Source organism: Lissotriton helveticus, chromosome 6 (genome assembly GCF_964261635.1).
Source record: "Lissotriton helveticus chromosome 6, aLisHel1.1, whole genome shotgun sequence".
NCBI classification, from domain to species: domain Eukaryota; kingdom Metazoa; phylum Chordata; class Amphibia; order Caudata; family Salamandridae; genus Lissotriton; species Lissotriton helveticus.
In genome coordinates, this window is record NC_136067.1 from 1,643,034,960 (window position 1) to 1,643,049,711 (window position 14,752).

Consider the following 14,752-nt stretch of genomic DNA (forward strand, 5'->3'; position numbering starts at 1 on the left):
AGAGGGCTGATCAATATGAACGGTTCCCCGCTGGAGCGGGTAGACGCCTTCACCTACCTGGGGGTTACCCTTCAGAGAGACTTGGGGTGGTCTAGTCAATTGGACATTGTGGTGCTAAAATTCCGCCAGCAGGCAGGTATCCTTTTGAAAAAATTTACCTCTTCAACAACAAAGCCTATTAGCCCCTTATTGGAAGTATACGGGATGAAGGTCTTAGGCTCGGCCCTTTATGGAGCCGAATTTTGGGGTTTTGAAGATCTAAGAAAGCTAACGCTAACAGAAAATGAATTTCTGCGAAAAGCTACTAGCGTTCCCATAAGTACCCCGCTAATACCGCTAATGTGGGACCTTGGAAAAAAGGCGGTCCAGGATCTTGCCTTTCTGCGGCCATTACTTTATTGGCGCCGTTTATGGATCACAGAAGAATTACAGCACTATGCCCAGGGACTAAGGGAGATAATGGCTAAGGACCCGTGCCATAGAATACATTGGCTGAAAGCCATTAGATCGATACTCTTCAAACTGGGAATGCGGGAACTATGGGATGACCCGGAAAACGCCCAATTCCCCTCTAAAAAATCACTAAAAGAAAAGTATTGGGAGATGGTGATTACAGAAGAGAGGTCAGAGGGTCTCCCTTGCACTTAACTGGTCGTTTCATGGATATTAAAGCCCAACCACAACTGGAACAATATTGGGACATTATTGGTAAACAACAGGACCGTAAGCTCTATTTCCAGCTTAGGGTAGGATCACTACGAGTAAGATCTTTTACAGTAAAATGGGCAGACAAAAATGGTAACGACAGATGTCCCAAGTGTGGGGAGGAACAAGAGTCATTAAGTCACTTTTTATTCTTCTGTCCTCTGTATACTGCCCCCAGAACGAGGTGGATCAAGCCTATATGTAAACTGCTTGGGATACATAGGCATGGTGAGGCTCAGAGAATTCTATCTACAGACCCGACGCCTACAATTGCTGTTGTCGTGGCTAAATTCTTGAGATGGGCTTGGGTAATCCGCACAAAACATACAGCGGTAACTATATGAAGATTAAGCTGTTTTCGCCTATGTATACTAGGGTTAACTCTCGTGAATTTCTGTGCAATACTCCTCTAGACAAATGTATATTGTTGAAATGATTTTAAGACCTTTTTAAATTTTAATTCGGCAATAGTCTATTGTAGTTTAAAACTCTTTTTAAATATTTATTGTATGGTTTTTTTAAATGACTTTTTCAATTAACACTTGTGTATTTTATGTATACTTTTATGACTTAATTGTCGAATAAAGTTTATGAAATGAAATGTCAACCATTTCATTATACTCGCACTTTGTTCGTCGTTAACTATTAAACTTGCGATATATTCTTCAACAGTTTCTGTCTCTAATTGTTTTCTCATGCAAACACGATGTCATCCAATCATTATATTGGGTTCTTCTCCAAATTTCTTTTCTAAACTTTTAACAGCTTCCTGATACTCATCCAATGGTATGAACTGTCCTGGAGGACTCTCAAATTCAGGCAAGCTGTCAAATATTTCCCGTCCAGCTGCTCCAAGCAGCCCAAACATAATAGCTTTCTTTCTCTCTGGCTCATATTTTTTACAATCAATAGCGACAAGACCATTTTCAAAAGAACGTAACCAATTTTTCCATTTCAATGAAGGTTTGCCTGGATCTGTCAAAAATGCTGCAGGTGTCCTTATATTTGAATTTTGTGCCATAGCTTCTTTATATTCAAAGTTGTACTCTTTCTTTACTCTCATTTTTATTATACTATTATTCATTTCCTTTTGTAATCTAGGTTTCTCGTATGCACATCTAAGCCTATTACTGAGATACAACAAAAGCTCTTATTTCTTTAGAATATTAGCACAGAATTCCTTTAGCTGTGATGTTTGTATTGTATTTCTTTTTTGTCTTAAATAGGTTTTGAAATATACCTGTATTCCATTTTTACATATGCTGTAATGGCAGTTTTCTTTTTAAAACCACGCGTGAACGTTGCGACGATTTCGTTCTTTTCATGGAGCTGAATGAATGTTCATACATTAATTTCTGTAGAAAATGCCTGTCTTACAAATGGAAATTGCAAAAAACACAGTTGATGGACAGAATGTAGAACAATGTCATACATTCACCCCAGTTCCAGGATCTGGGCCTAAATCCATCGTTTTTTTGCACTCCACACCACCCTGGGTTAGACACTGGCTATATGCAAATCAGCTCTGAACCTGTGCCTCATGGGAACAGTCCAGTCCGAACTACCAAGCCATGTCTTTCCCAGACCGGAATCAAGCATCCAAGGACCGGTTTCTGGCTATCAGCCTTCATCAGCCTGGATAGCTTGACTCCAGTGGTGTGGAGAGCCTGGGACTCACGTCTGAGCATCCCCAGCCCACTCGGGGTGAAAATTGCAAAAAACACAGTTGATGGACAGAATGTAGAACAATGTCATACATTCACCCCAGTACAAGGATCTGGGCCTAAATCCATCGTTTTTTTGCACTCCACACCACCCTGGGTTAGACACTGGCTATATGCAAATCAGCTCTGACCCTGTGCCTGATGGGAACAGTCCAGTCCGAACTACCAAGCCATGTCTTTCCCAGACCGGAATCAAGCATCCAAGGACCGGTTTCTGGCTATCAGCCTTCATCAGCCTGGATAGCTTGACTCCAGTGGTGTGGAGAGCCTGGGACTCACGTCTGAGCATCCCCAGCCCACTCGGGGTGAAAATTGCAAAAAACACAGTTGATGGACAGAATGTAGAACAATGTCATACATTCACCCCAGTACAAGGATCTGGACCTAAATCCATCGTTTTTTTGCACTCCACACTACCCTGGGTTAGACACTGGCTATATGCAAATCAGCTCTGACCCTGTGCCTCATAGGAACAGTCCAGTCCGAACTACCAAGCCATGTCTTTCCCAGACCGGAATCAAGCATCCAAGGACCGGTTTCTGGCTATCAGCCTTCATCAGCCTGGATAGCTTGACTCCAGTGGTGTGGAGAGCCTGGGACTCACGTCTGAGCATCCCCAGCCCACTCGGAGTGAAAATTGCAAAAAACACAGTTGATGGACAGAATGTAGAACAATGTCATACATTCACCCCAGTACAAGGATCTGGGCCTAAATCCATCGTTTTTTTGCACTCCACACCACCCTGGGTTAGACACTGGATATATGCAAATCAGCTCTGACCCTGTGCCTCATGGGAACAGTCCAGTCCGAACTACCAAGCCATGTCTTTCCCAGACCGGAATCAAGCATCCAAGGACCGGTTTCTGGCTATCAGCCTTCATCAGCCTGGATAGCTTGACTTCAGTGGTGTGGAGAGCCTGGGACTCACGTCTGAGCATCCCCAGCCCACTCGGGGTGAAAATTGCAAAAAACACAGTTGATGGACAGAATGTAGAACAATGTCATACATTCACCCCAGTACAAGGATCTGGACCTAAATCCATCGTTTTTTTACACTCCACACCACCCTGGGTTAGACACTGGCTATATGCAAATCAGCTCTGACCCTGTGCCTCATGGGAACAGTCCAGTCCGAACTACCAAGCCATGTCTTTCCCAGACCGGAATCAAGCATCCAAGGACCGGTTTCTGGCTATCAGCCTTCATCAGCCTGGATAGCTTGACTCCAGTGGTGTGGAGAGCCGGGACTCACGTCTGAGCATCCCCAGCCCACTCGGGGTCAAAATTGCAAAAAACACAGTTGATGGACAGAATGTAGAACAATGTCATACATTCACCCCAGTACAAGGATCTGGGCCTAAATCCATCGTTTTTTTGCACTCCACACCACCCTGGGTTAGACACTGGCTATATGCAAATCAGCTCTGACCCTGTGCCTCATGGGAACAGTCCAGTCCGAACTACCAAGCCATGTCTTTCCCAGACCGGACTCAAGCATCCAAGGACCGGTTTCTGGCTATCAGCCTTCATCAGCCTGGATAGCTTGACTCCAGTGGTGTGGAGAGCCTGGGACTCACGTCTGAGCATCCCCAGCCCACTCGGGCTGAAAATTGCAAAAAACACAGTTGATGGACAGAATGTAGAACAATGTCATACATTCACCCCAGTACAAGGATCTGGGCCTAAATCCATCGTTTTTTTGCACTCCACACCACCCTGGGTTAGACACTGGCTATATGCAAATCAGCTCTGACCCTGTGCCTCATGGGAACAGTCCAGTCCGAACTACCAAGCCATGTCTTTCCCAGACCGGAATCAAGCATCCAAGGACCGGTTTCTGGCTATCAGCCTTCATCAGCCTGGATAGCTTGACTCCAGTGGTGTGGAGAGCCTGGGACTCACGTCTGAGCATCCCCAGCCCACTCGGGGTGAAAATTGCAAAAAACACAGTTGATGGACAGAATGTAGAACAATGTCATGCATTCACCCCAGTACAAGGATCTGGGCCTAAATCCATCGTTTTTTTGCACTCCACACCACCCTGGGTTAGACACTGGCTATATCCAAATCAGCTCTGACCCTGTGCCTCATGGGAACAGTCCAGTCCGAACTACCAAGCCATGTCTTTCCCAGACCGGAATCAAGCATCCAAGGACCGGTTTCTGGCTATCAGCCTTCATCAGCCTGGATAGCTTGACTCCAGTGGTGTGGAGAGCCTGGGACTCACGTCTGAGCATCCCCAGCCCACTCGGGGTGAAAATTGCAAAAAACACAGTTGATGGACAGAATGTAGAACAATGTCATACATTCACCCCAGTACAAGGATCTGGGCCTAAATCCATCGTTTTTTTGCACTCCACACCACCCTGGGTTAGACACTGGCTATATGCAAATCAGCTCTGACCCTGTGCCTCATGGGAACAGTCCAGTCCGAACTACCAAGCCATGTCTTTCCCAGACCGGAATCAAGCATCCAAGGACCGGTTTCTGGCTATCAGCCTTCATCAGCCTGGATAGCTTGACTCCAGGGGTGTGGAGAGCCTGGGACTCACGTCTGAGCATCCCCAGCCCACTCGGGGTGAAAATTGCAAAAAACACAGGATTCAAGATAGCCTGGCTGATGAGGATTATGAATCCGAAACCGGTCCCAGGATGCTTGTTTCCGGTCCATGGAAGACATGGCTTGGCAGTTCGGGCTGGACTGTTCCCATGAGGCACAGGGTCAGACTGATTTGCATATAGCCGTGTCTGAAATGGGGTGGCTGAGTGGAATAAAGAATGGTGATGGATTAAACCCAGATCAGTTGACTGGGGGTGAGTGTTTGATTTGCTCAAACTCTCCGTCCATCATCCCCTTTTGTATCGCTTTGTTCGTCCTAAGTGTGGCAGGATATGCTCAGACGTGAGTCTCTTGCTCACTTGGCCACTGGATTCAAGATAGCCTGGCTGATGAGGATTATGAATCCGAAACCGGTCCCAGGACGCTTGTTTCCGGTCCATGGAAGACATGGCTTGGCAGTTCGGGCTGGACTGTTCCCATGAGGCACAGGGTCAGACTGATTTGCATATAGCCGTGTCTGAAATGGGGTGGCTGAGTGGGCTAAAGAATGGTGATGGATTAAACCCAGATCAGTTGACCGGGGGTGAGTGTTCGATTTGCTCAAACTCTCCATCCATCATCCCCTTTTGTATCGCTTTGTTCGCCCTAAGTGTGGCAGGGTATGCTCAGACGTGAGTCCCTTGCTCACTTGGCCACTGGATTCAAGATAGCCTGGCTGATGAGGATTATGAATCCGAAACCGGTCCCAGGATGCTTGTTTCCGGTCCATGGAAGACATGGCTTGGCAGTTCGGGCTGGACTGTTCCCATGAGGCACAGGGTCAGACTGATTTGCATATAGCCGTGTCTGAAATGGGGTGGCTGAGTGGGCTAAAGAATGGTGATGGATTAAACCCAGATCAGTTGACTGGGGGTGAGTGTTTGATTTGCTCAAACTCTCCGTCCATCATCCCCTTTTGTATTGCTTTGTTCGCCCTAAGTGTGGCAGGGTATGCTCAGACGTGAGTCCCTTGCTCACTTGGCCCTTGATTCAAGATAGCCTGGCTGATGAGGATTATGAATCCGAAACCGGTCCCAGGATGCTTGTTTCCGGTCCATGGAAGACATGGCTTGGCAGTTCGGGCTGGACTGTTCCCATGAGGCACAGGGTCAGACTGATTTGCATATAGCCGTGTCTGAAATGGGGTGGCTGAGTGGGCTAAAGAATGGTGATGGATTAAACCCAGATCAGTTGACTGGGGGTGAATGTTTGATTTGCTCAAACTCTCCGTCCATCATCCCCTTTTGTATCGCTTTGTTCGCCCTAAGTGTGGCAGGGTATGCTCAGACGTGAGTCCCTTGCTCACTTGGCCACTGGATTCAAGATAGCCTGGCTGATGAGGATTATGAATCCGAAACCGGTCCCAAGATGCTTGTTTCCGGTCCATGGAAGACATGGCTTGGCAGTTCGGGCTGGACTGTTCCCATGAGGCACAGGGTCAGACTGATTTGCATATAGCCGTGTCTGAAATGGGGTGGCTGAGTGGGCTAAAGAATGGTGATGGATTAAACACAGATCAGTTGACTGGGGGTGAGTGTTTGATTTGCTCAAACTCTCCGTCCATCATCCCCTTTTGTATCGCTTTGTTCGCCCTAAGTGTGGCAGGGTATGCTCAGACGTGAGTCCCTTGCTCACTTGGCCACTGGATTCAAGATAGCCTGGCTGATGAGGATTATGAATCCGAAACCGGTCCCAGGATGCTTGTTTCCGGTCCATGGAAGACATGGCTTGGCAGTTCGGGCTGGACTGTTCCCATGAGGCACAGGGTCAGACTGATTTGCATATAGCCGTGTCTGAAATGGGGTGGCTGAGTGGGCTAAAGAATGGTGATGGATTAAACCCAGATCAGTTGACTGGGGATGAGTGTTTGATTTGCTCAAACTCTCCGTCCATCATCCCCTTTTGTATCGCTTTGTTCGCCCTAAGTGTGGCAGGGTATGCTCAGACGTGAGTCCCTTGCTCACTTGGCCACTGGATTCAAGATAGCCTGGCTGATGAGGATTATGAATCCGAAACCGGTCCCAGGATGCTTGTTTCCGGTCCATGGAAGACATGGCTTGGCAGTTCGGGCTGGACTGTTCCCATGAGGCACAGGGTCAGACTGATTTGCATATAGCGGTGTCTGAAATGGGGTGGCTGAGTGGGCTAAAGAATGGTGATGATTAAACCCAGATCAGTTGACTGGGGGTGAGTGTTTGATTTGCTCAAACTCTCCGTCCATCATCCCCTTTTGTATCGCTTTGTCTTACAAATGGAGTCACGTACGTTATGTTGTAAGTGCTATGCGTGCGTGGTGACTCATACATAGGCTTCAGATGCGTGTCACAATCTCTGATGCGGCTCGCGAACAACAGGAACAGGGAACGGAAGACTTCAACTGCAACAAATAACGGTATGCTTAACTGATTAAATAATGTAACCACGCAATATGTTAAGTTACTCGAAGGTCCAGACCAAAATGTAAATAAGTAACTTAAATGATAGCTCAAACCCACGTCCAGCATCAGGGAAGTGCGGACGCAGCCGTCGGTACAGCCTCTTTTCAGTTTGCCGGTTCTCAACTCAATGTTCCAGTACAGAATACACAACAAAACATGAAAGTACATTCAAAGGAAAATACTTACCCCAGCCATGAAGTGCTCGAGCTGCGCTCGAGTCTAGCTCCAGCTCAGCTTGAGACACAACACTTCCCTTTCCCTACAATAAACAACAACAAAACAAAAAAAAAATGAAGAGCTGTGACAACACTAGGAACTAGTGATGGACAAGCTAACAATAAATATGTGTAACAAAATCCTCAAACCTCTTAGGTTTGTTACAAACACGTTTAGAACGAGGAGCAATTGCACCACTCTTGTTCAAGTCAGTATCATTCTGTACAATCGAAGAATCAAGCTTGGCACTTAGTGTTTCACAAATTGAGGATTCACTACTGCACGTTTCGTCAGGAATATCAATGGTTTGAGAAGTAACATAGGTATCATCAGTATCGTCAATCCAATCATATCTCTGTGTTTCTCGTTGTGCATTGATATGACCTCTGAATAAATCAATCCTGTTAGCATTCCATACTCTCCCATCACTCAACAGAGCGTAATTGCAAAGAACCTTGATTACTTTGAGGGGTGCAGAATACTTACTGTCACCTTTACGTACAATTGTCCCTTTCTTTACTTTAAAAATATCAACTTGTAGTGCAACACTTCTTCCCTTCTTGGTGTGTTTATCAACCCAGTGTTTTTGATTGTCTTCTAGAGTTTGTTTGACATTTTTAACAGACCAAGTAATCATTTTAGTACAATTAAGCAAACCCATGTTGTCTTTAGTGCGTGGGGAGTGACATCTCATTAGTCAAAAGGGGAATAACCAGAAGAATCACATTTGGTAACCCTATAAGCACAAACTGTTTTCCTCAATTCGTCCTCACAGTCTTTGTTATTACTGTTCGAAAGTTCAATAATCCCTTTTATAACCCTGTTGAAGCGTTCCACGCTACCATTTCCTTCTGGGTGATACACTGAGGTTGTTCTGTGAATGATGCCAGTGTCTTTTATGAACTTTTTAAAACAGTCTCCTACAAATTGCCCACCATTGTCAGAAATTAGATCTTTAGGAAGACCTTCCCGACTAAAAACTTCTCCCAAGAAGTACAAAACATTTTCTGTGTCAACCTTTCCCACATTTGTGCACTCAGGCCACTTCGAAAAGTGATCTACCACAACCATAATGTCTTTTTGCACACCGTCAATGGCTTTAACAGGACCAAATATATCGATGCCAACTCTCTACCATGGCATATTAGGAATAACAATGGGATGTAGTGTGGTTTTGCAAGTGGTTAAACACTTATCAGAATTAATACAATCAAAACATTCTCGTACAACTCTCGCAATATCCTTGTCGATGCCAGGTCACCAATAGGATTTTTTTATTCTGCCTTTAGTGTTAACAATACGTAGGTGACCCTCGTGGCAAAGGTTGATAACTTTGTCACAAAAGGCGCTTGGGGGGTTCATTTGCCTCCTCTAGGTAGTAAATCATTTTCAAGAGAAAGTTCATTCCTGACTTCCCAAAACGGGGTGAGGGCCCTGTCGAGATTGGATTTTTCTGGCCAGCCTTTTTGGACAAATTTGCAAACATCTTGTATCACATGGTCAAGAGACCCATTCATCATGAGGTATGCTCGCTAGCTCACTACTGAAAATACTGGCAACAAACCATTTGTCCCAATCATTATCAGTATTGTCCACAACAGACAAGGGACTCCTGCTTAAGAAATCCGCGATTCTGTTGCGCACACCAGGCACGTACACAACGTCATACACAAAGTCTAACAGCTGTGCAGAAAAACGTGAAATTCTAGGTGAAACATTACTAAGTCCATGAGAAGTGAGGACTTTAGTGAGTGGTTTGTGATCTGTGCGAAATGTCACACTTGTTCCCCAAATAAAGTGTTTAAGAACCCACAAACACCCTTGCGCTTCTCTCTCGATCACAGAATAACTTTCCTCAGTGACAGTAAGAGCTCTTGATGAAAAAGCTACCACGCACTCAGACCTTGCAACTGAGATAGGACAGCACCAAGGCCCTTACCACTAGCGTCTGTGGTGATGAAGCTTTTAAGTTTGGGGTCAAACCCTTTGAGAGCTGGTGCAGAGCAAATATCTCTTTATATGCCTTCCATGCTTGCATGGCATTCATCTGACCAACGGAAGATACTTCCTTTTTTTAATAATTGTCTGATACAATACATCTTGTCTGCAAAGTTGCTCACAAATTTTGAGTAATATTCTGCAAGTCCTAGGAAGGACCTAACCTCTACGTTGTTCTGTGGAACAGGGGCCTTAAGTATGGCATCAACAAGATCTGACTTGGGACAAATACCACATGCACTAATTTCGAGATCCCAGGTAAATCACGCTTTTCCTGCCAATTCTGCACTTAGATTTTTCGGCCGTCAGACCTGTCTTCTCCAACAACTGTAAAACCTTGGTTAAGAGTATATCATGTTCTTCCTTATCCTTACTATTATAAGAATATCGTCTTGAAAGAAGAGTACGTTCCTCATATCTTGCCAGACCAAAAGGTACTCGTTTAAATTGGAATAAACCAAATGGGGTGACAAAAGCTGTGAGGTATTTACTTTCAGCATGAAGGGGAACCTGATGATACGCTGAAGTTAGGTCGATAGTAGAGAACCATTCCATGTCTTTTGTGGCAGAAAGTAATTCTGAAATCTTAGGTTGGGGAAACATATCAGTAAAGATGTTTTTATTAAGTACTCTAAGGTCCACACACAAAAGGATTTTTCCTTGGGCCTTGCACGCGACCACCAAGGGGGCGACCCAATCAGATAATTCAATTATGTCTTTATCTACAAGGTTTTATATTTCATTTTGAACTTCATCCTTAACTCCCATGGGAATATTCCTAACCTTATGAATGTACGGTCTAGCATTCTCTTTAGGTATAATTTTATGGGGAAATGCTTTAAGTTCCCCAACATCTCCAGAGAAAACTTTAGGAAATTTCAAGGAGATTTCGTTATATGTGTCCTCCTGTGGAGGGTCAATACATAAAACAGGATCTTGGCTATTGGAGTCCAGGGGTATCCCTAGTTCGCCTTGATCCCACCAGCCTAGGACACAGGGTCCCACCTTAGAAACATACAACTTACAAAAAGCTGCCCTTCCTTTAAACACGAAATTTGAGTTTGCAAAACCCTAACAGGTCTATGGGTTCACCTGTATAACTCACCGGGTGTCCACCGGGCTTATCAAGATTGTGACCAATTTTAGAACTGAACAATTCCTCCCACTTGTTTCTATTAATAATAGTGTACGATGATCCAGAATCAGCCATTAACGTTAACACAATACCTCCCGCTATTATCTCACAAACCGTTTTTTAGGTCGAGGACCTAAAGGCTGCGCTTGCGCAGTCTTAGGTCGGAGATTTAATGTTTTTTAGATGGGGCTTGAACCCGCCTCTCTCCTCCACCTCTTTTCCATTGGCTAGCTTCCTAAACGGAGGCCAGCCATTGGAGGAGAGGGGCATCACTCCAATGAAGCCCCGTCTCTTTCGGATTCGGGTTCGTTTTCGTTCTGTTCTTTCCACTTTTTAAGCCCTGTCCCTTTTTCAGTGGTGGGCGTTTTTTTTCCGTTTTTTTTTTACAGGGCCGTTCTCCTGTTTATTTTGTTTCTTCCTTTGGTGCAGGTAAGCCATTTTGTCTTTTGTCTGTCCATACTTGTCTTTTTTTCTCGTTGTTTAAGTAACTGTCTTTTTGTTATTTTTTATAGGTTCATCATGCCCCGTGTCGTGTCTTTGCAGCGCTTTGCCTGGAGTGCTTCTGATGGCTTTGACGGTGTCTCCCTGTACCGTCGTGCATGAACTGCTTTGCCCAGTATGTATGCTGCTGTTTGCGTCTTAGAGGTAAGCCATTTTGTCTCTTTTAGTTATCTAATTTGTCTTTTTGTTTACTTTGTAGGTCCACCCCGTGTCCTGTCGTCCCCGTCTACTGTTGTGCATGGATTGCTTTGCCCGGTATGTATGCTGCTGTTTGCGTCTTAGAAGTAAGCCATTTTGTCTCTTTTAGTCATCTAATTTGTCTTTTTGTTTACTTTGTAGGTCCACCCCGTGTCCTGTTGTCCCCGTCTACCGTCGTGCATGGACTGTTTTGCCCGGTATGTATGCTGCTGTTTGCGCCTTAGAGGTAAGCCATTTTGTCTCTTTTAGTTATCTAATTTGTCTTTTTGTTTACTTTGTAGGTCCACCCCGTGTCCTGTCGTCCCCGTCTACCGTCGTGCAAGGAGTGCTTTGCCCGGTATGTATGCAGCTCTTTGCCGCTCTTAGGTAAGCCATCTTGTGTCTGTTTCTTAACTAATGTTTTTTTTTTTGTTCCTTCTACAGGTTTACCCCGGTCCGTGGATGTCCCGTGCAGCGTCGTGCAAGGACTGCTTTGCCCGGTATGTATGCAGCTCTTTGCCGCTCTTAGGTAAGCCATCTTGTGTCTGTTTCTTAACTAATGTTTTTTTTGTTCCTTCTACAGGTTTACCCCGGTCCGTGGATGTCCCGTGCAGCGTTGTGCAAGGACTGCTTTGCCCGGTATGAATGCAGCTCTTTGCCGCTCTCAGGTAAGCCATCTTGTGTCTGTTTCTTAACTAATGTTTTTTTTTGTTTTTTCCTTCTACAGGTTTAGCCCGGTCCGTGGATGTTCCGTGCAGCGTCGTGCAAGGAGTGCTTTGCCCGGTATGTATGCAGCTCTTTGCCGCTCTCAGGTAAGCCATCTTGTGTCTGTTTCTTAACTAATGTTTTTTTTTTGTTCCTTCTACAGGTTTACCCCGGTCCGTGGATGTTCCGTGCAGCGTCATGCAAGGAGTGCTTTGCCCGGTATGTATGCAGCTCTTTGCCGCTCTTAGGTAAGCCATCTTGTGTCTGTTTCTTAACTAATGTTTTTTTTTGTTCCTTCTACAGGTTTACCCCGGTCCGTGGATGTCCCGTGCAGCGTCGTGCAAGGACTCTTTGCCCGGTATGTATGCAGCTCTTTGCCGCTCTTAGGTAAGCCATCTTGTGTCTGTTTCTTAACTAATGTTTTTTTTTGTTCCTTCTACAGGTTTACCCCGGTCCGTGGATGTTCCGTGCAGCGTCGTGCATGAACTGCTTTGCCCGGTATGTATGCAGCTCTTTGCCGGTCTTAGATAAGCCATCTTGTGTTTGTTTCTTAACTAATGAACTAATGTTTTTTTTTGTTCCTTCTACAGGTTTACCCCGGTCCGTGGATGTCCCGTGCAGCGTTGTGCAAGGAGTGCTTTGCCCGGTATGTATGCAGCTCTTTGCCGCTCTTAGGTAAGCCATCTTGTGTCTGTTTCTTAACTAATGTTTTTATTTTGTTCCTTCTACAGGTTTACCCCGGTCCGTGGATGTTCCGTGCAGCGTCGTGCATGGACTGCTTTGCCCGGTATGTATGCTGCTGTTTGAGTCTTAGAGGTAAGCCATTTTGTCTCTTTTTTTCTTCTAATGTGTCTTTTTTGTTTACTTTGTAGGTGTATCCCGTGCTGTGACTTCTACAATACACTGTCCGTGATCTCGCGACGTACAGGTAAGTGTTATATTTTTTAATACTTCCAGATTGTGTATGTGTTTTGTTATATTGTAGTAAGTTTTTCTCTTGTTTTTATCAAATAGCTATTTGTTACAAAAAAATAGATATTGTTTACATCTCTTTTAATTAGATGCATTTTTTGACGAAAGTGCTTTTATTCGCGTTTCGGGGTTTGGATACGGCAGGGTGGGGCACGTTCTCATATAAACGGCATTCGGCAATATCTTTCGGCAAGTTCCACAGGTAAGTGCTATTTCTGTGTCATGTTGATCTAATAATGTTTTTGTTTCTGATCTAAGGTATTTTTTTCTTTTTACTTTTCAGGTATTCACTGCCCGTGTCGTGTTTGTGAACCGTCCGTAACATTTCTACACTTCACCGTCCGTGATGCTGTAACATACAGGTAAGTGCAATTTTTTTATAATAATATACTATTGTAATAGTCAATGTGTTTTGCCTTTTTAAAATGGTATATGTATGTTTTTCAATGGTATATGTATGACTCGCTATGTTATTGCACTATGTTTGTTATTGCTATTTAGTGATGTACTTTTAATATTTATACAGTTGGTTATTTTGTGTGAAGATTTTGTCGTGTTTTGCATTATATCGTGTATAATTTTTTTTTTTTTAATTATAGCTGGTAATTTATTTACAATTTATTAATAATGTTTGCAGGTATTCATGTTTTTAACAAAAGTGCTATCGATAGTTTTTTAAGGGGGTACCTTATTTGAATACGGCAGGGTGGGGCACGTTTTTCCGGTAAACGGCAGTTGGCGATATCTTCCGGCAAGTTCTACAGGTGAGTGCAATTTTTGTGTGATGTTGATCTAATAATGTTTTTGTTTCTGATCAAATGTTTTTCTTTCTTTTGTGTCTGACCTAATGTTTTTGTATCTTTCTACTTTTCGGTATTCACTGTCCGTGTCGTGTTTGTGTACCGTCCGTGACATTTCTAGACTTCACCGTCCGTGCTGCTGCAACATACAGGTAAGTGCATTTGTGTCATTATATTTTAGCAAGTTTTTGCTTTTTATTAAAAAATATCTATCAGTTGCTTAAAAATATATAGATATTGTTTAAATGTTTATTAAATAGATACATTTTGACGAAAGTGCTTTACTTTGCGTTTCGGGGATAGTGGTTAATTGAATATGGCAGGGTGGGCACGTTTTACATTTAAACAGCAGTTAGCGATATCTCCGGTCGACTCTGGAATTCACCGTCCATGATGCTGCAACATACAGGTAAGCGCATTTTTTAAATAATAGTATACAATTGTAATAGTAAATGTGTTTTGCCTGTTTTAAAATGGTATATGTATAATTTCCAATGGTATATGTATGACTCACTATGTTATTGCACTATGTTTGTTATTGCTAATTAGTGTTGTGCTTTTAATATTCATACGGTTGGATATTTTGTGGGAGGATTTTGTTGTGTATTGCATTATATTGTGTATAATAATTTTTTCTTAATTATAAATGGTAGTTTATTTACAATTTATTAATAATGTTTGCAGGTATTTGTACTTGATGGTTTTGACGAAAGTGCTGCTGATAGTTTTTTAGGGGGTGTACCTTATTTGAATACGGCAGGGTGGGGCACGTTTTCCCGGT

At 43.9% G+C, this 14,752-nt stretch overlaps 1 protein-coding gene across 1 annotated transcript in view; it reads right to left on the reverse strand.

The window, feature by feature from the left end:
* Positions 1 to 14,752, reverse strand: part of CLHC1 (clathrin heavy chain linker domain containing 1) — a 522,096-nt gene that overhangs the window by 451,198 nt on the left and 56,146 nt on the right. Inside the window, exon 2 of the mRNA XM_078649489.1 lies at positions 7,654 to 7,726. The gene's annotated coding sequence lies outside the window, so the exon portion shown is untranslated. The remainder of the gene's footprint in view (positions 1 to 7,653; positions 7,727 to 14,752) is intronic.